The sequence below is a fragment of the Thalassophryne amazonica genome, chromosome 8, assembly GCF_902500255.1.
Source record: "Thalassophryne amazonica chromosome 8, fThaAma1.1, whole genome shotgun sequence".
NCBI classification, from domain to species: domain Eukaryota; kingdom Metazoa; phylum Chordata; class Actinopteri; order Batrachoidiformes; family Batrachoididae; genus Thalassophryne; species Thalassophryne amazonica.
The window spans coordinates 106,677,841-106,703,127 of NC_047110.1; the positions used below are offsets into that span (position 1 = coordinate 106,677,841).

Here is a 25,287-nt window from a genome sequence, read left to right on the forward strand (position 1 = left end):
TCGGCCTTTATTGCTGATGTCATCCATCTGCAGCAGAAATCAGAAATACACTTCAGCAGCACTCAGTCAGCTGCACACAAGAGCAGCAATCTGCCACATCCTGATTTGGATCTGGAACTATTTGCATTTGTGCATGATCAAGCAACACATGGGATCTGATTTTGAGTTACTGGCAAAATATCAAGAATAACTTAAAGAAACTGAATCACACCTGGATCACCTCCGAAAGTTAAACCAGCACAAAAACCTGCAAAATGAAGACAAACTACTACAGACAAGTAAAGATCCTGGATCACTTGAACTTGGATTAACTAATGCTGGGATGTGAAGATGGTCCTTAATATGTTTTAAATTTTTATTTAGATATTCAGACTGTAGCAACAGAAGGTTGTGAGGTTTGAAAGAATACTGATTTATTGAGTTATCAGCATTGACGAGCTTCGATATGATGTGTGTTTGAGCACAAACTGTCTCAGTCTTTTTGACAGGATCAGCTGATCCGGGTCTAATTCTGCTAATGACACATTTGGTGATCCAAACCTTCGTGTTTAATGAGTGAATGCACCTTTACCCTTACAGCTGTAGGAATATTTACTTTGGTAAATGCAATTTTACAGGAAAATCCATTGTAGGTTGCAAGTGTAGATTTTATCACTAGAGGGCAGTGTTATATCGCCTTGAATCCATCCAGTCTGAATGCAGAACTTTAAAAAATGATCTTTTATTTGACGCTCGTTTGTTGATGTATGTTAATATTATTTCAAGGTTAAAGACCATTATTTGTTTGGAATTAAGACTATTTCATGTAATTAAAGGACAACTTTAAACGTAAAAATATGTTACTCAGCCCCAATTTCTACTTTGCAATCAAATTTGGACTTTGTGCACGAAATTATGACAAATATCAAGTTTTGACTTTCCTATAACTATGACAGGAAGTAAAAAAACAAAACAAAAAACAAAACATAAATTCAAATTCCACAATTATAACTTTAATTTCGTTTTTTCCTCTATAGTATGTAAAGTTTTTCACTTTAAATTTTGAAGTTTCCATTTTTCCCCCCACGGTGTTTTGACATTGAAGGTTAATATTTTTATAATTCTTATTTACAAAATCAAAATTTTTAATAGCATTGGATTTGGAATCTTATTTTGAACTTATATGTATCAGATTTGACTTTAAAAATTGATATTTTTACATTTGGAATTATTAGTTGTAGCTTTTAATTTTGACTTCTTTTTTTTTTTTTTACTTATGTCTAAAGTCAGAAGTGAAACTTTTCTTTCATATTTATAAATTAGAGTGACGGAATTTATTTATTTATTTTTAATTTAATAACATTCACTCTAAAAGTCGAAATGTTGATATTTAATTCAGAATTATGCCTCAGTTAGTCAAATTTTTATTTTTTATTTCAAAATGATTGTTTATAGTTCCGAATTTAGGAGAAGAAATACGTTTTTAAGGAAATTATATTTACCAGAATTTTTTAAACCTTTCAGACTATTCAGAATATCTGGGGAAAATTGATGGGAAAAAAGCGGTCTCCAGACCTAGGCTTTGGGAAAATTAGGAAACTGACAAAGCTACATTTAACTTCAAAATCACACTTTTTAACTTACACTTTTCATACTCTGTGTGCTTCTTACCCTGTGTACTGCTATACAATGCTGCTGGAACCTCAATTTCCCTGAGTCTTTCCAAGGCATCAAGGGGAGGTGATGGTCTAGTGGTTAAGCATTGGGCTTGAGGCCAGAGGATCCTCGGTTCAAATCCAAGGTCCTTAATCCCCCAGTTGCCCCCGGTGTATAGTGGGCACCTTGCATGGCAGCAGTCTGACATTGGGGTGAATGTGAGGCATTGATGTGTAAAGTACTTTGAGCATCTGATGCAGATGGAAAAGCGCTTTATAAATGCAGTCCATCAATAAAGTTCTAGCTAATCTAATCTAATGTAGAAAACGTAAAAGGAGTGCCTGCTCCTACCTTCCATAATATATGTCAAGTGAAGTTACCTACATGACACCTGGACAGCAACAACCCAGACAGACAACCGGTTCATCATTGGCATCTCCTTAAGTAACCGTTCATATGGCACAAAGTCATTCCAGTGATACCCAAGGATCCCCTGAAGCGACCAGGTATTAAAGACTGGTTGCCACCTTAGGTCCCTAATTACTGTCCAGGATTCATCATACACTGAGACATGAAGCACCAGGACCTTCAAGACTTGGACCTTTGTTCTCCTGCAAAGAAAAGGGTATCGCAAAACATAGTGACCTCATGACTCCATAAGCCTTTCACAGGCGTCTCTCGATTTCGAAGCCCGAGGACCCAGAGACGTGAAGGTCACTGCCGAGGTATGTGAATGTCTCTACAAGTTCAACTCATTCGTCGCATACAGGTACAACTCTGAAGGTTAAGTCCAGGAAGTCACCGATAGCCTGGATCTTAAGTCTTAACCCAGGACAGACGCAAACCCTGACACTCAGATTCCTCACTCGGCTTCTCAAGTGCTGCAATAATGCATGTGATAAGATTTTAAATCAGCTTATCCTCATTATATGCGCTTTATAATTTAAACAATGACAAGATGATATCACTTGCTGGTTTTGAGTAATTGTATTATTAAACGGAAGGGGATGATTCATTCATGTGTGCAGCCATTCACACACATTTTACAAGGGCACATGCCATAGCTATTCCAAAGCCTGGTACCAAACATTCAAAGGAAAATCATTCTTTAAATTTCTGGTTTTATAACTACAGCTGAAAATTTGTCTTGACATACAGAAATATTTACTGTGCACAGCTTTTACCAATAAATAAAAAAAAAATACAAAGAAATTTGCTGCGAATGAAGCGGTTATTAAGCGCGGAGGCTGGAAATAATCGTTTTGGGTTTTTTTTTTTTCTTTTTGTGTGTGAAAGATGCGCCTTTTAGAGCGCAAACAATGCAGTTGGCTGTGTGTTTGAGTTCTCCGAGGTGTCAGTGAAGGCGTCACGGCTGTCACATGGCAGGTGGTTGCTGCGGAGCGTCTCTCAGTCCGAAGAGGAGCCGCTTCGCACCTCACAACTCCTCACCTGGCTGACTCGGTCTTCTTGTTCGGGCGCCTCACGGTCACTTTTTTCCTTCCCTGAAAACTGAGGGAAGGATTTTTGTTCAGAGTCCTCAGACGAGCTTCATATCGTAAGTAATGTTGAAGTGCAGTTCGGTTTTTCGGACATCCGGTTCTGTCAGTTTGTTGAGCGCAGCAGGAGAGAAACATCAAGTCACCAAAATTAAAAGATGTTAGACAAGTTTACAGCTGGATTTAAGTTAACGTCACTGCATGTTTAGATTATCTCTCGCAAATCATGTTTGAGTTGTGTTGTTTTATTTTTTTTAACAGCAGCAATGGATTTGAATGGAAAGTGTTTTTAAAAAGTATCACAGGGGCGTAGACAGAATTATCAGATTTTTTTTGGGGGGGGGGGCTGTTGTAGATAACTGGTTCAGCTTGAATCATACATCATACAACATAATGTTGTTTGTTTCCAAGTATTATTGTTTTCTATATAATGTTGCTTGTTATGTATAATGATTCAAAAGAAGAATTTCTGCAATGCGTTCAATGTCTGGAAATTCAAACAAAAAATTCAAACATTTCTGCGGGTTTTAGCCCCAACCTTCCTCAGTAGACATGATTTTGAGACGGAGTGGCTATACACCCAACCGTTGGTTCAATAAAGTAAATACGCGAGCATATACACCCAACCACAACCGACCAATGAGCACACTTGTAAATTCACTTCCGGTTTCAACGCAGGGGAAAAAAAGGCGGATATTTTCTTGCTGGCTGCGGGAGGGTTCACAGTCTGCAGAGGGGCTGTGATCTAAAGTGGTTCTGTTTGGCTCATCACACCCAGGGAACTGTGTCAAACTAACACCATCTTACAGGCAACAAGCAGCATTTTGTTGATAAAAACTGTTTCATCGTCGTTAACAGGCTTCCATTCAAAATGCTTATGAAGTTTGTCATTTTTTTTGCAGTAATTAAAGATGGCACCATTAGATGTGCCAAACATACACCGCTTTTCATGCCTTAAAAAAGTGGTGTAAAAAAACATAGTTTTAGATGCACAAAACGTGTCAAATACGCAATCACGGTTGGGTGAATAAGGTAAGATGTTATATTTATCTGCCCAACGGTTGGGCGTGTAATGTTCAATGTATGACTTATCTGCCCAACGATTGGGCGTGTAATGTTCAATGTATGACTTATCTGCCCAGCGGTTGGGCAAATAGCTTTTGCCATCTTGAGATGGCCATTCATGCTTTCATCAGCTCCAGACTTGATTACTGTAAAGCACTTTGTGCTGGTGTTAACCAGTCATCGCGTGCACACGTCCAAACTTGTGCAAAATGCTGCTACTCATCTGTTAACGAACACTTCCAGGCGTGAGCATATGACGCCTGTACTTTACTCACTCCACTGGCTTCCAGTTCATTTGAGACTTGATTTTAATGTTTGTTTTTAAGGACAATAATTAATAATAAAAAATAAAAAAAATAAATCAAAGCTCAAGACTTATTTATTTGAAAGGGTTTTTAATACCTAGTGGTGCTGTGATGTGTTGTGCTGTTGTAACTAATTTGTGAATTATTGATCTTTGATTTGACTGTAAAGCACTTTGAACACATCAATCTGCTGTAAAGGGCTACAGAAATAAGGGCCCATTAAAAAAACAAAACATAAGTTTACCATCCTTGTCCACATGCCGATATCGACCCACATAAATTTAGATTTTTTTTTCTTTTTTTCAGAATTTTATTGACAGTGGTACAGCTGGTGCAAGAACCGGCACAGCTGCTAGGTGGCCAGTATACTTTGGCCGAAGATGGGCAAAGTTTACTGAGTCAGACCACAAGATTTTTTCGTAGGATACTTCTGACATACTACAATGGGAAGTTTCATTTCCCAACTTCAAAATTTTACTGTATTGCTTGTTCCCCGTTTCTAGGAGGGGAAAAAAATCTGCCTGCCCTCATCACTTTTTTGATGTCAAGGATGATAAACTAATGTTTCCTTATGAGGCCTAAAGGGTGATTGATGTTGATAGATTGGAAGTCTTGCACAACAGCAGAATTCCGATATGGTCTGGATACAGATGTAGAATGTTATAAATTTACATGTTGTGTGTGTGTGTGTGTGTGTGTGTGTGTGTGTGTGTGTGTGTGTGTGTGTGTGTGTGTGTGTGTGTGTGTGTGTATATATATCTATATATATATATACACACACACACACACATTAAAACATGCATATAATGGATTCAGGTTGACCAGTTAATGAAATCCGTTATACGTATAAAACGGACTAAATCTGCTATATGTATGTAACAGATTAGTTACAGCCAGGAGGCGCTGAACGATCTACAAGGAATCAGATCCCAGCACCAATTAGGCTTCTAAATTTCCTTGATTAAATACCTGATCTTTCGTGTCTTTATGCAGCTTGCTGCAGGAACAGCTGCTTTTTCTGGATTAATTTGTCCCTCAACAAGCGGCAATTCTTTTCATCAACCTCCAAACCAACGATATGTTACATACAATTTCCCTCCATGAATTGCGGGTCATTTAAGTGTCTTTTTCCGACTCAGTGTTGTGAAGTTGGTCATATGTGTGGACTTTTCTGCCAGACGTATTTGATCCATGATCGAAATGTAATCAGTGTGCGCACAAACTTTTAAAATATGATGGGAGACGAAGGAGTGAAAATGGAAAAGTGACAAATCGCAGGCTTTTTCGGTCTTAGTCATTTAGCAGGTGCATGTCAGGGGGAGGGTTCGCAGCCACGCAAAGGGCTCTGGTCTACAGCTGTTTGGTTTGTCACACCCAGGGATATGTGTGAAACTTAACACCATGTTACGTACAGTGCAAACAACAAGCAACATTTTGTTAATAATCACCGGCTTTGAATTATGCCCTGCCTCATTTAGGTCCCGTGTCTGAGCACAGTTTGAAAAAAATTAATGCCTGGTCTTTTAGTCACAGAAATCCGGTACCCACTTCTCTCAATTCGGTGAGTGTCAGTGCTGAACTTCATTTTGTAGCTCTGTTACTGTGCACATCCAGACTGCTCTGTCCGGTACATGTGAGGGGTTTTTAATGGGAAAACATTACAGTGGGCGGGACATATTGTCCGATCTGAGTGAAAATCTGTTATACAAAATCCAATATATACCGTGTTTATTACATGAAAACCATACAAAAGCATAACTGGGACTTCTGCTTTTGTCCGGTGAGTGCGAATATCCAGTTTTTACAGTGACTATTTAGGCAAGTTTTACTATATATACAGTGAGGAAAATAAGTATTTGAACACCCTGCGATTTTACAAGTTCTCTCACTTAGAAATCATGGAGGGATCTGAAATTTTCATCTTAGGTGCATCTCCACTGTGAGAGACATAATCTTAAAAACAAAATCCGGAAATCACAGTGTATGATTTTTTTTTTTTTAATAATTTATTTGTATGTTACTGCTGCAAATAAGTATTTGAACACCTGTGAAAATCAATGTTAATATTTGGTACAGTAGCCTTTGTTTGCAATTACAGAGGTCAAATGTTTCCTGTAGTTTTTCACCAGGTTTGCACACACTGCAGCAGGGATTTTGGTCCATTCCTCCATACAGATCTTCTCCAAATCTTTCAGGTTTGGAGTTTCAGCTCCCTCCAAAGATTTTCTATTGAGTTCAGGTCTGGAGACTGGCTAGGCCACTCCAGGACCCTGAAATGCTTCTTATGGAGCCCCTCCTTAGTTGCCCTGACTGTGTGTTTGGGGTCATTGTCATGCTGGAAGACCATGACCCATCTTCAATGCTGTTACTGAGGGAAGGAGGTTGTTTGCCAAAATCTCGCAATACATGAGCCCATCCATCCTCCCTTCAATATGGTGCAGTTGTCCTGTCCCCTTTGCAGAAGAGCACCCCCAGAGTATGATGTTTCCACCCCCATGCTTCACAGTTGGGATGGTTTTTTTGGGGTTGTTCTCATCCTCTAAACATGGTAAGTGGAGTTGATTCCAAAAAGCTCTATTCTGATCTCGTCTGACCACATGACCTTCTCCCATGCCTCCTCTGGATCATCCACATGGTCACTGGTGAACTTCAAATGGGCCTGGACATGTGCTGGCTTGAGCAGGGGGACCTTGCTGCCCTGCAGGATTTTAAACCATGACAGCATCATGTGTTGCTAATATAATCTTTGTGACTGTGGTCCCAGCTCTCTGCAGGTCATTGACCAGGTCCTCCTGTGTAGTTCTGGGCTTTCTCAGAATCATCCTTACCCCACAAACTGAGATCTTGCATGGAATCCCAGACCGAGGGAGATTGCCAGTCATCTTGTGTTTCTTCTACTTTCTAATAAATAATCATAACAGTTGTTGTCTTCTACCAAGCTGCTTGCCTGTTGTCCTGTAGTCCATCCCAGCCTTGTGCAGGTCTACAGTTTTGTCCCTGGTGTCCTTAGACAGCTTGGTCTTGGTGCGTGGAATAATTTGATCATCACATGCATGGAGGAGGAGGTGTGGCTACAGTTACATGCAGCATCAGATGCACCTGTTTGTCTTTCTTTCACTTTCAAAGCCTAGGTAAGTAGGGTGGGCACCAAGGCCACCCAACTGAGGCTTTTGTTTTGCAACAAAAAGACTGTATCTAAATTCTTCTTCTTTTTGAAAAAGCTTACTTGCTTCCAGAACAAAATGAGCCCGTGTGAAACATTTTCTGACACAGCGTTCCTGACAAAATTCCAAAAACCGTAAGAATCCATGACAGAGGAGGGTGTGTGCACGTGTGTGCACGTTGTGTGTGTGTGTGTGTGTCTTCAGTGTGAATTTGTTATTTTATTTATTTTTTTATATGATGCTTTGCATTTGCAAAAATTAGTTTTGGCACAAACTGGACACTGTGTTGATTTTGTGCAGCATATTTATTTATTTTTAGATTTGTTTGTTCAAAATTACAGATGATTTTGTTTAGTTAGAGTTTAGAGAGAAGCAGGGACATGAAGATGAAAAATTTGATTAAAAAAAATCACTCTGCAAAGCTGAATTGTTGAAAAATGCTAATTCTGGATTTGGGACCTTCCTGTGACGTGTGTATTAACTGGCAGCGTCTCTAATTTTGATTGAGAATTTGCCTTTTTGCCAGTGAATGTTGGTGCAACCCTACATCATTTAGCTGCAGGTACTGTGTGTAGTTTAACAAGCGTGGGACATAATGACAGAAAATACAAAGTCAACGAAGGTGAAGGTGTTTGGGGGGGGGGGCTTTTCACCCTGAGGCCCCCTGAGGTGAAGCCCCTGCTGACTTTTGCATATCAGTATTACATATTACATAGATGTAAAATCCTTTGTAATAGTATTTATTTATTTGTGTAAGAGATGATCTCCAGAACAGAAAGCTGGTGCTTTTTTGTGTCACTGGTGGTTCTCCACTTGCTCGGTCATGCATTGTCAGCTCGGGGCTATTAAACCATGTTTAGTTGCACTGACACATGCTGTGTAATTGCACATCATCAGTTTCTGACAGCGTGAGCGATGGGAAGAAGGGTGGGAGGGAAAGCTGCTAAGATGCTAATGGTGAAATATAAAAGCTGATGTGTGGCTCCCCTCGGTTGAAGCATCTGCTGCTTCCCACACTGAAGATGGCACACGTGCACACACAGACGTGCGCACACATCATGGACAAGGCGACTTGAGAGCGACGAAGGAGCCTCCTGCCACTGAATACAGTCGGCCAATGCCTCTTTTCTATTGCAAATTTCATTTAAAAAGGGGAGAGATGAAAGGCCCCATGACCACTGGTGACAGGGAATTGATTAAACCTGCGCTGGTTGGCGCTTTAGTGCATTAGCACTTAGAAACAACATAAACAGGGAAGTGGAGAAAGATAAATGTAAAGTCTTACCGAATTATGGCTTTAACTGTTAATGGTCCTGAATAGTGCTGCTGCTGCTTGACTGAATTTTATTAAATGCATAACTCTAAAAATGTTGGACATCAGTGAAAAACAGTTGTGATGCGAAGAGTCTCAGCTTTCCGACAAGTTACACTTTATAGACGATGAGATAAGCAGGTTTCTTTTGTATGACTTAAGGTGCACAAACAATCCAGCCACAGTGTACTGCAACCTACACGGAAATGTATGGTGGCCATCCCAGGGTCATACCTGAAGGCAGATAGGGATCAAAGAAGGATTACACAGGGGTCAAATTTTAAAAATGGTCCAATCCTATTGAAAATGATATCACATTATTCATTTGATCATAAAAATTCCAAAAAGGTATAGTTTGGACTATCTGTGATTCAATGTTTTGGAGTTATGGGGCAAAAACAGCAAAAATGGTGACAAAGGTCAGTTTCAGTTTGTACAGGGGTCAAAAAATAAAGTTGTTCCAATTATGGTAAACAGTGATGAAAACTATTGGTTGAGATGATAGGGTTTTTAAAAAGGAATATTTTGGACCATCTGTCATGTTTAGTTATCATGTTACTGGGTAACATCCAGTATGTCATATATCATAGAATCCAATGGACGTTGACCTTGTTTGACCTTTTACTTTGGAGATCAAACATTTAACATAGTCAAAACTATTCCATTTATTAATCCTAATAACTGAACCAATAACTGGCATCACTTTTTTATTTATTTTTTTACCGCAATTGGGGCAGCATTAACTTTTAACACCTGTACAATTTGAAATCGACTTTTTTTTTTGTGGGGGAGGTTGTCAAAGTTGAAATCTGTAAAAGAGCAACTCAGTACAAAAGAATGATCACGCAAGAGACTGAATTTCATTTCCTGATCAGGAGAGAACAAAGGAATCGTCAAGAACAGTTGTCTGCTCTGAAGGCCCCACCCATTTGCTTCTCCTTTTTATTGAATAAAATTACATAGAAGCATATAGGAGTGACAATATCACAAAACAATGGAAAGACACAAAGTCTGGTCTCATGTTGATATGAAAACTGTTATGGCTTTGAGCCCTCAGTCTCCTAGGCTTCCCATAATAATGTCCAGCCCTGAACCAGTGTGCCGGTCACACCGCTCTTCCCTCAAGGCTGAACCGTTAATTAAAGATGCACATCTGCGCTTAGCAAAAACATAACTCTAGCAAAACAGTCTGCACATTTACTAAGCCAAAGATCATCTGCTCACTTTCTCCTGTGACAGTTTTAATGATTACTTGAACAGTTCAGTGTATATGATTGCTTTGACAATGAGTAAGTATTTAAAAGAAAGAATAATGGTACATGAACTCTCACACATGCATATATGTATATATGAAATATAGAGAACAGAATCAAAGACAAGATCACAGAGAAGGGAAGACATTATCAAAGTAAAGACATTAACATTTGATAGATAATATATAGAAAACCCTGTCATTCTTCCCTCCTGTTTATCGAATTTTAATGTCTACATTCTCAACATCACAAAGCCACCACCTCCAACTGTGGACTTTCAGTGGCCCAATCATTTTCGCAGAAACATCAAAACCTTACACCCAGAGGAAACAACGTACACAATTGACAGGTCACCCAGTTTAGACGGGGCGACCTGGAGCATCATGTCATTGCAACAGGAAAATATAGTCATGGTCCAGTAGCAAACCATCAACTGTAGTGGAAATCATCCGTCGAACCAACGATCATACAATAGGGATTACGCAACAAATCACAACACTTAGTACGCCTAGAAAAACAGCAAGTGGGGTGAGCATTCTCAACAGGATGTGGTACCACAATCCGGAGAAGAGCCATGAGGACCAGCTACTGTTTGTAACAAAGTCTCCAACTACAGTGCGTCTTAACAATGTCAAATTTTGAATAGCCAAGCCAATGGACCCCCCATCGTTGTCTTTGTCAGGAATAAAAGTGCAACAGCTCTCACCCACCATGGCACATACTCCGCCCGATGCTGCAGTCAATTGATCTAAAACCATCCTATCTTGCATTTCCATGATCCACAGGGCTGTCAACTCCACCCTTATGCCTTTAAGAGCCTCAACAGTGGAGTTCACAAAATAACTGAATCGATAATTCAGTGTCTCCACGCGCAGCATCACCTTGCCCATGCCCACCCAGGGGAAGAGCGACAGTAGGACCTTCTGGTCTGTAGACCACAGCTTTGCATCCTGAGGCACATCCGTTCCCCACATAGGGTCATGGGGAGCCAAGTCTCGCTTGAAGCGAAGACTGGTCGAGGGGTGAGCGGCTATGACGTAGGAGTGCTGAGCCGTGGTTATTGGGTGCATCTGACTGCCCATCCTGCGGGGAGGGCTATGAAGGCGTTGTGGCCACACAGCCAGTACATGTTCACCTGAGCGTAAGGGAGCTTGAGTATGATTAAAGCTTCCATCCGGCAGGCGAGTGCATGGCCCCAAAATCACCTTACAGAACGGCTCAGCAACCTTGCCCATATCAGTAATTGGACCAGAGAACAAAGGCTGGTTGTTTGCATAACAGATGAGTTGAGCTCCGGGATCAAGGAAAAGATTAGTGTACAGGTGCTGTCAGTGACCCTTCTGCTGCTAGGAAATTCTTAAATGATATGTTTTTTGGTGCCTTGATTGTGATGTAAGAGCCTATATGTTCATGAACTGAGTGATTGAGTACCATGGCATCTACTGCTGATGCTACCACGTGTGAAAACAATAGACTAACATTCAGAAGCGGCAGTGGTTTTATACATTGGTGTGTGGCAGAGACAGGCATTCAAATCAAATCAATTTTATTTATATAGCGCCAAATCACAACAAACAGTTGCCCCAAGGCGCCTTATATTGTAAGGCAAGGCCATACAATAATTACAGAAAAACCCCAACGGTCAAAACGACCCCCTGTGAGCAAGCACTTGGCAACAGTGGGAAGGAAAAACTCCCTTTTAACAGGAAGAAACCTCCAGCAGAACCAGGCTCAGGGAGGGGCAGTCTTCTGCTGGGACTGGTTGGGGCTGAGGGAGAGAACCAGGAAAAAGACATGCTGTGGAGGGGAGCAGAGATCAATCACTAATGATTAAATGCAGAGTGGTGCATACAGAGCAAAAAGAGAAAGAAACGGTGCATCATGGGAACCCCCCAGCAGTCTAAGTCTATAGCAGCATAACTAAGAGATGGTTCAGGGTCACCTGATCCAGCCCTAACTATAAGCTTTAGCAAAAAGGAACGTTTTAAGCCTAATCTTAAAAGTAGAGAGGGTGTCTGTCTCCCTGATCTGAATTGGGAGCTGGTTCCAGAGGAGAGGAGCCTGAAAGCTGAAGGCTCTGCCTCCCATTCTACTCTTACAAACCCTAGGAACTACAAGTAAACCTGTAGTCTGAGAGCGAAGCGCTCTATTGGGGTGATATGGTACTATGAGGTCTCTAAGATAAGATGGGACCTGATTATTCAAAACCTTATAAGTAAGAAGAAGAATTTTAAATTCTATTCTAGAATTAACAGGAGGCCAATATGAGTGAGATATGCTCTCTCCTTCTAGTCCCTGTCAGTACTCTAGCTGCAGCATTTTGAATTAACTGAAGGCTTTTCAGGGAACTTTTAGGACAACCTGATAATAATGAATTACAGTAGTCCAGCCTAGAGGAAATAAATGCATGAATTAGTTTTTCAGCATCACTCTGAGACAAGACCTTTCTAATTTTAGAGATACTGCACAAATGCAAAAAAGCAGTCCTACATATTTGTTTAATATGCGCATTGAATGACATATCCTGATCAAAAATGACTCCAAGATTTCTCACAGTATTACTAGACATCAGGGTAATGCCATCCAGAGTAAGGATCTGGTTAGACACCATGTTTCTAAGATTTGTGGGGCCAAGTACAATAACTTCAGTTTTATCTGAGTTTAAAAGCAGGAAATTAGAGGTCATCCATGTCTGTAAGACAATCCTGCAGTTTAGCTAATTGGTGTGTGTCCTCTGACTTCATGGATAGATAAAGCTGGGTATCATCTGCGTAACAATGAAAATTTAAGCAATGCCGTCTAATAATACTGCCTAAGGGAAACGTATAAAGTGAATAAAATTGGTCCTAGCACAGAACCTTGTGGAACTCCATAATTAACCTTAGTCTGTGAAGAAGATTCCCCATTTACATGAACAAATTGTAATCTATTAGATAAATATGATTCAAACCACTGCAGCGCAGTGCCTTTAATACCTATGGCATGCTCTAATCTCTGTAATAAAATTTTATGGTCAACAGTATCAAAAGCAGCACTGAGGTCTAACAGAACAAGCACAGAGATGAGTCCACTGTCTGAGGCCATAAGAAGATCATTTGTAACCTTCATAATGCTGTTTCTGAACTATGATGAATTCTAAAACCTGACTGAAACTCTTCAAATGGACCATTCCTCTGCAGATGATCAGTTAGCTGTTTTACAACTACCCTTTCAAGAATTTTTGAGAGAAAAGGAAGGTTGGAGATTGGCCTATAATTAGCTAAGATAACTGGGTCAAGTGATGGCTTTTTAAGTAATGGTTTAATTACTGCCACCTTAAAAGCCTGTGGTACATAGCCAACTAATAATTATAGATTGATCATATTTAAGATCGAAGCATTAATTAATGGTAGGACTTCCTTGAGCGCCTGGTAGGAATGGGGTCTAATAGACATGTTGATGGTTTGGAGGAAGTAACTAATGAAAATAACTCAGACAGAACAATCGGAGAGAAAGAGTCTAACCAAAATCATTAATCATTATCATTAAAGAACATACATAACAGTTGTTCACATTCACTCCATCAGCCAAAAACTTAGCATATCTGTACCACATGTTCATTTGATATGGGTTATGTGGCGTATCACACATCCACTCAAAACTTTGTGGTTTCATTTTCTTCTGGTCTGAATTGTAACGTGGTTTATATATGTTTTCATACAACCACACAGTAAATGCCACAATTACAGCAATAATTGTCAAAATCATCATCAGGGTGCGTAGTTTGCATCCTGCTCTGGTAGCAAAGGTCTCCATGGCTAAAACAGTGTTTTGAACAACCTGTTGATCTCTCCCTGTGTTTTTCCTTTTTTTTTTTTAAGGGACAGAGAGAGACCACAGTTCTGGTCTTGAAGATGTCTTCTTTCTTTGGTGACAGTTCAAAAGGTGCAGTTTGTCTGGGCTTAGGGGCTGAAGGTGATAGTTCACAGTCTCAGTTCAGTTCAGCAAGGGACTGAGGGACTCTGGAACTCTTTTTATGTTATTTCCCTTCAGCTGTAGTGCATAGATCTGCACTATCATCAGTATGTGTAAGGCATGCTGCAAGTGGAAGTAAAATAATGTGTCATGTACTCTGTCCTGTGCCCTGTTCTTGACGTTTTCTTCAAACACAGGTGCACAGGAATAGAACAGGATTTTCTTGTCTTCCGTTTTCAAAGATGCAGTTCCGTCTGCTTCTTTCTCCTGGTCTGGTCTCGTCAGCTTCAGTGCTCTATTTCAAGCTTGTAGTATGTCTGCTTCTGATCCTGGTTCAAGTTGACAGGCCTCTCCTCTATTACAGCTGGTTACTCATCTGCTTCAGGACCCTGGTATCTGCTTCAATCTCTGGTCTTTGTCTTTGTTCACTTCTGGTCACGCTCTGTCTCTGTTACGACGCGCGTCCAGTCGTTGCTGGGTCCATAGGCCATCAGCCGTCACTGTTACACGTCGCTCCCCTTGTCTTGTTCGGGATCTTTCAGGTATCTTTGTCTTTTGCAGTGGGATAGATGCACCCAAGATGACCTTTCTGCAATTTTCACTGCAGTGGGGGTGGTTAGCAGCTCTTGGAATGGACCTTCCCACCTCAGAGATGACCAGTTCTTTCTCTTAATAGTCTTTATCAGCACCCAGTCGTCGATCTGGTTCTGACTCTCAGTGCCCTGCACAGAAATAGGAGAGTCTGGTATCGTGTTAGAATGTATAACGTTCTTATGGGACAGTACTCGTCTCATGTAATCAACTAATCCCTCATCCTCACTATCAGGCCCAGCTATCTTCTGTAAATCTGGTATTCTGTAGGGCCTGCCATGCAAAATTTTAAATGGTGTAAGGCCAGTCTCTGAGCTGGGTGTTATATGCATGTCGAGTTTCACCAAATCCAAACAATAAACCCAGTTTTTTCCTGTTTCCTCCATACATTTTCTGAGCTTACTTTTAATTGTTCCATTTGTTCTTTCCACTAAACCTGCACTTTGAGGATGGTAAGAACAATGTGTTTTTACATTTATTTTCAAATGTTCTGTCAAATGTTGGATGATTTTATTTACAAAATGTGTACCATTATCACAGTACATTGTTTCAGGTATTCCATGTCTTGGAATTATTTCTCTACAAAGTATCTTTGCAACTGTCAGAGCATCTGCATGTTTAACAGGGAACACCTCTACCCATTTGCTATCTGCATCAATCAATAATAGGCAATATTTCATCCCTTCACATTGGTTCAGTTCAATAAAATCTATATGGATTATTTAGAACGGGTATTGAGGGGTTGGACATTTCCCTCGTATTAGCCTCTTCTTACCCTGTGGGTTGTGCTTTGCACAAATTAGACATGCTCTGCAGTAATGTTTTGCATATGCCTGAAATCCAAACCTCACAAAATGAGCATTAACCGTCCAACCATCCCAGCCGTAGAAACGGGACATGGTCCATGACTTAAGACAGCTGCCCACTTGAAAAGGCTGCGGGGCAGGACTGGTTTGTTTGAGGATTAGGCATACACACCATCAGCGGTTTGGTGGACATTGTGATGCATTAATTTTCAAAAATTGATTGGTTGGATGAATGATAAACATTGATTAATATTGATTATTACGTGCAGGCCAATCTTAATATGACAATTCAATTCCTGACAATGATTCAATACTCCAATTAGATCAATACACTGCCTACCATGTAGGCATACGGGCAAATTTGACCCCACCACAGTACCCCAGTGCCATATCCTCATGTCCTAGTGAGTCAGAGCGTCACAGAAACAAGGTTGAGTAATCGTGACTGTGCCTGCCTTAGGTTGTCCCAGGGTTTAAGATGGGATCTTACCCGTCATGGGCTCGCAGCCTTCCATACTGGGCAGGGGTTCCAAGGGGTGGGGGAACACCCATTAAGAGGTGTCATGTCAAAACAGTTTTAATTGCACAGAACATCAAACATGCAGGATCATTGAAAGTGAATTGAAGTATCTTTTAGCAATTTATCCCTGAATAGATCTGTTGGATTAATCAATGCTTAAACACCAATAATAAATAGAAATAATGACAGAATCAGATACATATAATATAAGTGGATACTTAGAACTTATATGAGCAGGGGTGGTGGCCAAGTGGTTAATGCGCTTGGTTTCAGTTTAGACGGTTCCGGGTTCAAATCCCACCCCTGCCACATTTCTCCATGTAATGTGGAGTTGCGTCAGGAAGGGCATCTGGCGTAAAACTTGTGCCAATTCAACATGCAGATCCACCTTGGATTTGCTGTGGCGACCCCAAGTGCAAACAAGGGAGCAGCCGAAGGGACTTACTTTTACAGAATCAGATACAGAATGCTTGGTTTGCAGGATGGACAACAATCATGTGAAAAGTTGTCCAACAGTCTCTATCCTTTAAGGCCTAACTTAATCTGCATACATTAAATAATAATTAAGAAGCATTTCATTGGTCATCAGTGTTTTATGAAAACCTGCAGCTTCTTGTTTGATTTGCAGCAGGGGTTAGTTGCATCTCATGACAATTCACATTATTTCAGTCAGAACACAGGATGATCAAAATATTGAGTTATTATTTGTTGCTTCTACATTGCTGTCAATTCACCCTCACCAACATTAATGCTTTCAACAGGAGCTCTATAAACATGTTACAATAATCAACATAGTCTTACTGTTCACACACTGTACAACCTTCTGCTCTGCTCTTCGGCTGGAGTGATAAATTACACATTGTTTCCAAAACAAACCACGCTTCAAAAAAAAAAAATAGAAAATAGAACATTGCATTTGGTAAAGTCAATGCAATGTAATGCAAAACAACATTAAAGCTGGAATTGATTCCATCAAATAAACAACATCTCTCTAAATTTAACAGTAACAAACACTTTTAAAACACTAGTATCAATTACATGTAAAACCACTGTTTCATGTGTTAAAGCACAACAAAACATTGCTGCAGTATTTCTGAAGTTGTGTGTGTGGAGTGGCAGGGAGAGGAGGAGGAGGAGAGTGAGCATTTAGAGCTTCCCTCAGCAGCTGTGTGTGTACACGCTCCTCCTCCAACACCCCAGACCAGGAACAGAATCCCACAACTGCTACAACAAACAAGCAAAATAACCCAACTCTTCTCAAAAAACCCCCCCAAAAAACGTCCACAGGTCTGAAGAAGACCTGTGTTACATTACACGCCACATATTGTACACACATGTAGACACGTAGAACTCAACGGAACTATTGATTACAGTGAACTGATAGGAGACTTTTTTCCCTCTTTCGCCAACCTTCTGTCAGGCTGTTTGGGTCCCAAAGGTCAAGAACTGGTTATGCAATCACAGTCTCACAATCAGTTTTTAATAGTCCTCAGAACCACAACCACTGTTCCCTTCTGTCTGTTATGTGCCATCAAAAAAGTAGTGGATCAGTCAATCAACAATTTTTCAATCTTTTAGCAGTATTTAATATGTATACTGGGGAACTGATTCATAGAAATGTTTTAGAACCCAAAGTCTTTATTGCCTAGATGAGCCTGTTTCCAGACAAGTTTATGAATACACGCTGGAACTCATTGATCTAAGTGGCCAGTTCCACAGTAGTTCATTCATGATTACTGAGGCAAGATTGGCCAAATACTGCAATGTTCAATTGAAAGCAGTCAATCTGAATTTTCTTCTTTTTCCCCAGACAGAAAAGAACTAACCCACACAAATTTCAAACCAACACCACCCACAAATATACCACACAACAATAAATCCAATCATTAATCACTCTACTTTATATATATATATATATATATATATATATATATATATATATATATATATATATATATATATATATATCTATATATATATATATATATATATATATATATATATATATATATATATATATATATCTTTCTTTCTTTAATATTTATTTCATTCATTTAAAACAAAAACAGAAAAGCAGAAACAAAGCACCAAAGGAGCAGAAAGAAGAACAAGTCTTATGATTTCTGCCCCTTTTAACAATACAATCTTTCAATATCCAGCATCATAGTCAACATTATTTAACAGATTGCATTTCTTTAACTTATCACATACCACTGACCCATTTCATAATTATGACCATTAATTAAAAGATTACATCTCTGACAGGTTACATTTTAAACTTAAGACACTCCAAACATTGACAGATTACTTTTTTTTTTTTTTACTTTCTTGCAGCCCACTGACTTGTTTCATACTTACTTAATACATCTAATTTAATACATTTTTTTTAAAATAATTTAAGCGACCTTAATTCTTTAATTTTTTTATTAAGATTGTTCCATAATTTGACACCATTTACTGCAATACTCCTTTCCTTTACTTTGGTTCTAAATCTTGTTTTTTTTTAAAGACTTCTAATCCTTTCAATTTATAACTACTTACTCTTTTTTTCAAACATATTTTGAATGTTTGTTGGTAAAGTATTTTTATTAACTTGGTACATTGTTTGTAATATTTTCAAATCGACTAAATCATGAAATTTAAGTACCCTATACTTAATAAACAATGGATTAGATGGATCTCTAAAACCACTGTTACTAATCACTTTTAAAGCTCTTTTCTGCAAAATAAATAAAGGTTGTATATAGGTTGTATATGTTGATCCCCAGATTTCTACACAATAAGTTAAATATGGGACAATCAATGAATTGTACAATGTTAATAAACCATAACTATTTAATGAAGAACCATAACTTCAGTCTTATCAGAATTTAAAAGTAGGAAGTTACTAGACATCCAACTTCTTACTGATGCAAGGCAATCTTCCATAGATTTTATGTGAATGAGATTACCAGCAGTTATCGGCATGTACAATTGGGTGTCATCAGCATAGCAATAAAAGGCAAGGTGCTACATAAAGGGAAAAAAGCAGGAGGCCTAAAATGGATCCCTGCGGAACCCCAAACTTCATATCCCTAAGATCAGAAGTGCCATCAGTTCAGTTCAGTTTATTTGCCATTTGCAGTAAAACTACATTGGAAAAAACGTTGCAAGAGCTTAGTGTGCATAAACATACATTTTAAAAACATGGACACAAAGACATAATAAATAATAAATGAATAAATAGATAACACTTGCCGCAATAAGAGCAATAAGAGATAATAAAAATAGTAAAGTGCTTGTCAGTCAGTGTGCACAGTTCAAAGTCATCACAGCTTGTGGAAAGAAGCTGTTTACATGGCGAGACGTGGTGCATTTAATAGAACGATAGCGTCTCCCAGAAGGAAGAAGCTCAAATATATTCTTAGCAGGATGGGTGGGGTCATTAATGATCAGTAATGCCCGCAAAAGAAGCCTGCTTTTAAAAATGTCCTCCAGGGCTGGCAGCTCACAGCCTATTACCCTGCATGCAGAATGCACCACTCTGTTTAAAACTTTTTTTTCTTTACATGTAAGATTTCCAAACCATACAGAGATACAGTTTATAAGGAGACTTTCAACAGCACAGTGATAAAAAAATTTTAAAGAATGTGCTTATTTAGAGTAAACTCCTTACGTTTACGTAGAAAATAGAGCCGCTGTCTGGATTTTTTGGCAATAGCTTGAGTGTTAGCATGCCAGCTCAAATCATTAGAAAGGGTCACACCAAGAAATTTCACACTGTCAACCCTCTGTACCTCTGTGTTGCTAATAATAATAGGCAAGTGAACATTGCTTTTCCCAAAATCAATAATCAGTTCATTTGTTTTGGAAGTATTAAGAACTAAATGATTTTGTTCACTCCACTGGACTACATACTGAACCTCTGACCGATAGTTAGAGTAATCACCATCTGAATTAACAAGACCAATAATAGTAGTATCATCTGCATATTTGATGATCATATTATTGGGAAAGGACGCAACACAATCATATGTATACAAAGTGTAGAGAAGAGGACTTAGAATACATCCTTGCGGAGAACCTGTATTCACAAGAAGTACATTTGAAAAACAGTTGTTAATTTTAACCCTCTGTGGTCTACCAGTTAAAAAGTTTAAAATCCACTTGCAGATGGCATCACATAAGCCAAGAGTTTTCAATTTGTGAATGAGCACTGGAACAAGAGAATTAAAAGCAGAGCTGTAGTCTATGAAAAGCATACGGACATAAGATTTTCCTTTGTCCAAGTGCTTGTACACAGAGTTCAGCGTGAAGGAGATGGCATCATGTTCTGTTAGACCTCAGTGCTGCTTTTGATACTGTTGACCATAAAATTTTATTACAGAGATTAGAGCATGCCATAGGTATTAAAGGCACTGCGCTGCGGTGGTTTGAATCATATTTGTCTAATAGATTACAATTTGTTGATGTAAATGGGGAATCTTCTTCACAGACTAAAGTTAATTATGGAGTTCCACAAGGTTCTGTGCTAGGACCAATTTTATTCACTTTATACATGCTTCCCTTAGGCAGTATTATTAGACGGTATTGCTTAAATTTTCATTGTTACGCAGATGATACCCAGCTTTATCTATCCGTGAAGCCAGAGGAAACACACCAATTAGCTAAACTGCAGGATTGTCTTACAGACATAAAGACATGGATGACCTCTAATTTCCTGCTTTTAAACTCAGATAAAACTGAAGTTATTGTACTTGGCCCCACAAATCTTAGAAACATGGTGTCTAACCAGATCCTTACTCTGGATGGCATTACCCTGACCTCTAGTAATACTGTGAGAAATCTTGGAGTCATTTTTGATCAGGATATGTCATTCAATGCGCATATTAAACAAATATGTAGGACTGCCTTTTTGCATTTACGCAATATCTCTAAAATCAGAAAGGTCTTGTCTCAGAGTGTTGCTGAAAAACTAATTCATGCATTTATTTCCTCTAGGCTGGACTATTGTAATTCATTATTATCAGGTTGTCCTAAAAGTTCCCTAAAAAGCCTTCAGTTGGTTCAGAATGCTGCAGCTAGAGTACTGACGGGGACTAGCAGGAGAGAGCATATCTCACCCGTGTTGGCCTCTCTTCATTGGCTTCCTGTTAATTCTAGAATAGAATTTAAAATTGTTCTTCTTACTTATAAGGTTTTGAATAATCAGGTCCCATCTTATCTTAGGGACCTCGTAGTACCATATCACCCCAATAGAGCGCTTCGCTCTCAGACTGCAGGCTTACTTGTAGTTCCTAGGGTTTGTAAGAGTAGAATGGGAGGCAGAGCCTTCAGCTTTCAGGCTCCTCTCCTGTGGAACCAGCTCCCAATTCAGATCAGGGAGACAGACACCCTCTCTACTTTTAAGATTAGGCTTAAAACTTTCCTTTTTGCTAAAGCTTATAGTTAGGGCTGGATCAGGTGACCCTGAACCATCCCTTAGTTATGCTGCTATAGACGTAGACTGCTGGGGGGTTCCCATGATGCACTGTTTCTTTCTCTTTTTGCTCTGTATGCACCACTCTGCATTTAATCATTAGTGATCGATCTCTGCTCCCCTCCACAGCATGTCTTTTTCCTGGTTCTCTCCCTCAGCCCCAACCAGTCCCAGCAGAAGACTGCCCCTCCCTGAGCCTGGTTCTGCTGGAGGTTTCTTCCTGTTAAAAGGGAGTTTTTCCTTCCCACTGTAGCCAAGTGCTTGCTCACAGGGGGTCGTTTTGACCGTTGGGGTTTTACATAATTATTGTATGGCCTTGCCTTACAATATAAAGCGCCTTGGGGCAACTGTTTGTTGTGATTTGGCGCTATATAAAAAAATTGATTGATTGATTGATTGATCTTCGACACTCCTGTTGCATCTGTAAGCAAATTGGAGCGGGTCTACAGACTGGTATTTGACTTTTAATATAGTCCAACACCAGATGCTCAAAAGTCTTCATTAAAACAGAGGTTAAGGCCACAGGCCGATAGTCATTAAAACAGGTCACAGGCATCTTCTTAGGTACTGGTATTATGTCTGACTTTTTAAAAGATAAAGGGACAGTACAGTACCGCAGTGACAAGTTCAAAAGGTCTGTTAAAACAGGAGCTAGTTGCTCTGCACACAGTTTGAGCACCCGGGGTGGGATTCTGTCCGGTCCAGGGGCCTTCCTCACCTTGGTCCTGGACAAAACCCTTTGGACTTCTTCCAGAGTGATGGTAAGTCCACTCTGCTCAAATGAAAAGACAACAGGCTCAGTGTTCCCACTTTCAAATCTACAATAAAACTGATTAAGATCGTTTGGCAATGAGGGATCAAAGTCAATAATGTTCGCTCCTTTAGGTTTCCATATGGTTGCAGCATTCAGTCCCTCCCGCATTAGATGTGGGTCATCTGCATTGAGGTAACCTTCCATTTTGTCACCTCAGGAGCGTTTTGCGGCTCTAATAGACCACTCCAAAGAGTATCTGGCTTGCTTGCAAGCAGCATGGTCACCAGATTTAAAAGCCTCAGCACGCTCCTTTAATTTTTGTCTCACATCAGCATTAATCCAAGGTTTCTGACTAGGATGATGTGTGATAACCCTCTGCGAGACACATATATCGATGCAAAAATTAATATATCCAATAATAGCATCGCAGTATTCGTCCAGATCCTCTGACTGGAGGACAGACCAATCTGTCGCATCAAAGCAGCCTTGGAGTTGAACCTCACTGTCCCTGGTCCAACACTGTACAGTGCGGGTTATTGGCTTCAGTTGTCTACTCCTCTGAATGTATGAAGGAAGCAGAAGAATGGAGGAGTGATCTGACTTGCCGAAGGGGGGTCTAAGTAGGGACTTAGCTGATTTAACGTTACTGTAACAGTGGTCTAAAATATGTTCCCCCCTTGTGGGGAGTTTCACATGCTGATAATAGTTAGGTGAGACCGTTTTAAAGTTGCTTTTATTAAAGTCCCCAGCCACAATAATCACTGAGTTTGGGTGAGAGTTTTCATAAGTATGTATGATGTCACTCAAATCACTAAGAGCATCAGAAGTGTCAGCCCGTGGATGAATGTAGACAGCGCATAAAAACATTACAGAAAACTCTCGGGGGAGATAAAAGGGGCGACATTTGATGACAAGGCACTCCAGGTTAGCTGTGCAAGTTTGATTCATTATAACGGTGTCTGTGCACCAGCGTTCATTAATAAAAAAACACACATCTCCTCCTTTTGACTTCCCGGTGCGTTCTCTCACTCTGTCGGAGTGGTAAATAGAGAAGCCCGGCGGCTGAATGGCAGAGTCTGGCACCTCACTGCAGAGCCATGTCTCCGACAGGCAGTACACGGAGCAATCTCTGGCCTCGCGCTGGGTCTGGATGCGGCTCAGCAGGTCATCCATCTTGTTTGGCAGAGACTGGACGTTCGCCAAATAAATAGACGGCAGCGGGACTTTGCAAGGGCATCCGCAGAGTTTAACGAGCAGACCTCCTCGCTTTCCCCTGTGCTTACGCTTCCTACGCTGATGGCTGTAGGCGTCCCCATCGTGGAGCTCAGGTCGGCGGCGTACACGGCGTTGGCTGTAGGCGTCCCCATCGTGGAGCTCAGGTCGGCGACGTACACGGTGTTGGCTCCGCCCGGTCCCCTCGCTCTGCTCTCGGCTTCCCTGACTTGACTCTTGGCCCCTGTAGCCTTGCATGGGGCAAACATTAAAGTCAGCACACCTCAGTTCAGGGATTACATGGGATAGGCCACCAACTTTATCCCGGATCTGAATAAGTAATTCACGATCATACGTGACAGTGGCACAACACACAGTAAGAACGACTGGACAGGTATGACATCAACCATGCAAGGGCAGTTCCCGTAATCCCAAAATGATTCTCCAGCCTGTTGAGTAAAATATGATGGTCCACAGTATCAAACGCAGCACTAATATCCAACAGCACCAAGACTGTAGTGGTATCTGAGTCCATTGCTCGCAAAAGGTCATTCAATCAATCAATCAATCAATTTTTTTATATAGCGCCAAATCACAACAAACAGTTGCCCCAAGGCGCTTTATATTGTAAGGCAAGGCCATACAATAATTATGTAAAACCCCAACGGTCAAAACGACCCCCTGTGAGCAAGCACTTGGCTACAGTGGGAAGGAAAAACTCCCTTTTAACAGGAAGAAACCTCCAGCAGAACCAGGCTCAGGGAGGGGCAGTCTTCTGCTGGGACTGGTTGGGGCTGAGGGAGAGAACCAGGAAAAGACATGCTGTGGAGGGGAGCAGAGATCGATCACTAATGATTAAATGCAGAGTGGTGCATACAGAGCAAAAAGAGAAAGAAACAGTGCATCATGGGAACCCCCCAGCAGTCTACGTCTATAGCAGCATAACTAAGGGATGGTTCAGAGTCACCTGATCCAGCCCTAACTATAAGCTTTAGCAAAAAGGAAAGTTTTAAGCCTAATCTTAAAAGTAGAGAGGGTGTCTGTCTCCCTGATCTGAATCGGGAGCTGGTTCCACAGGAGAGGAGCCTGAAAGCTGAAGGCTCTGCCTCCCATTCTACTCTTACAAACCCTAGGAACTATAAGTAAGCCTGCAGTCTGAGAGCGAAGCGCTCTATTGGGGTGATATGGTACTATGAGGTCCCTAAGATAAGATGGGACCTGATTATTCAAAACCTTATAAGTAAGAAGAAGAATTTTAAATTCTATTCTAGAATTAACAGGAAGCCAATGAAGAGAGGCCAATATGGGTGAGATATGCTCTCTCTTTCTAGTCCCCGTCAGTACTCTAGCTGCAGCATTTTGAATTAACTGAAGGCTTTTTAGGGAACTTTTAGGACAACCTGATAATAATGAATTACAATAGTCCAGCCTAGAGGAAATAAATGCATGATTTAGTTTTTCAGCATCACTCTGAGACGAGACCTTTCTGATTTTAGAGATATTGCGTAAATGCAAAAAAGCAGTCCTACATATTTGTTTAATATGCGCTTTGAATGACATATCCTGATCAAAAATGACTCCAAGATTTCTCACAGTATTACTAGAGGTCAGGGTAATGCCATCCAGAGTAAGGATCTGGTTAGACACCATGTTTCTAAGATTTGTGGGGCCAAGTACAATAACTTCAGTTTTATCTGAGTTTAAAAGCAGGAAATTAGAGGTCATCCATGTCTTTATGTCTGTAAGACAATCCTGCAGTTTA

General features: G+C 40.2%; 1 protein-coding gene across 1 annotated transcript in view; it reads left to right on the top strand.

The window, feature by feature from the left end:
* The first annotated feature begins 3,043 nt into the window (after positions 1–3,043).
* The window catches only part of ppfibp2b (PPFIA binding protein 2b), a 167,769-nt gene continuing 145,525 nt past the window's right edge, over positions 3,044–25,287 (top strand). The window contains exon 1 of the mRNA XM_034175542.1: positions 3,044–3,190. The gene's annotated coding sequence lies outside the window, so the exon portion shown is untranslated. The remainder of the gene's footprint in view (positions 3,191–25,287) is intronic.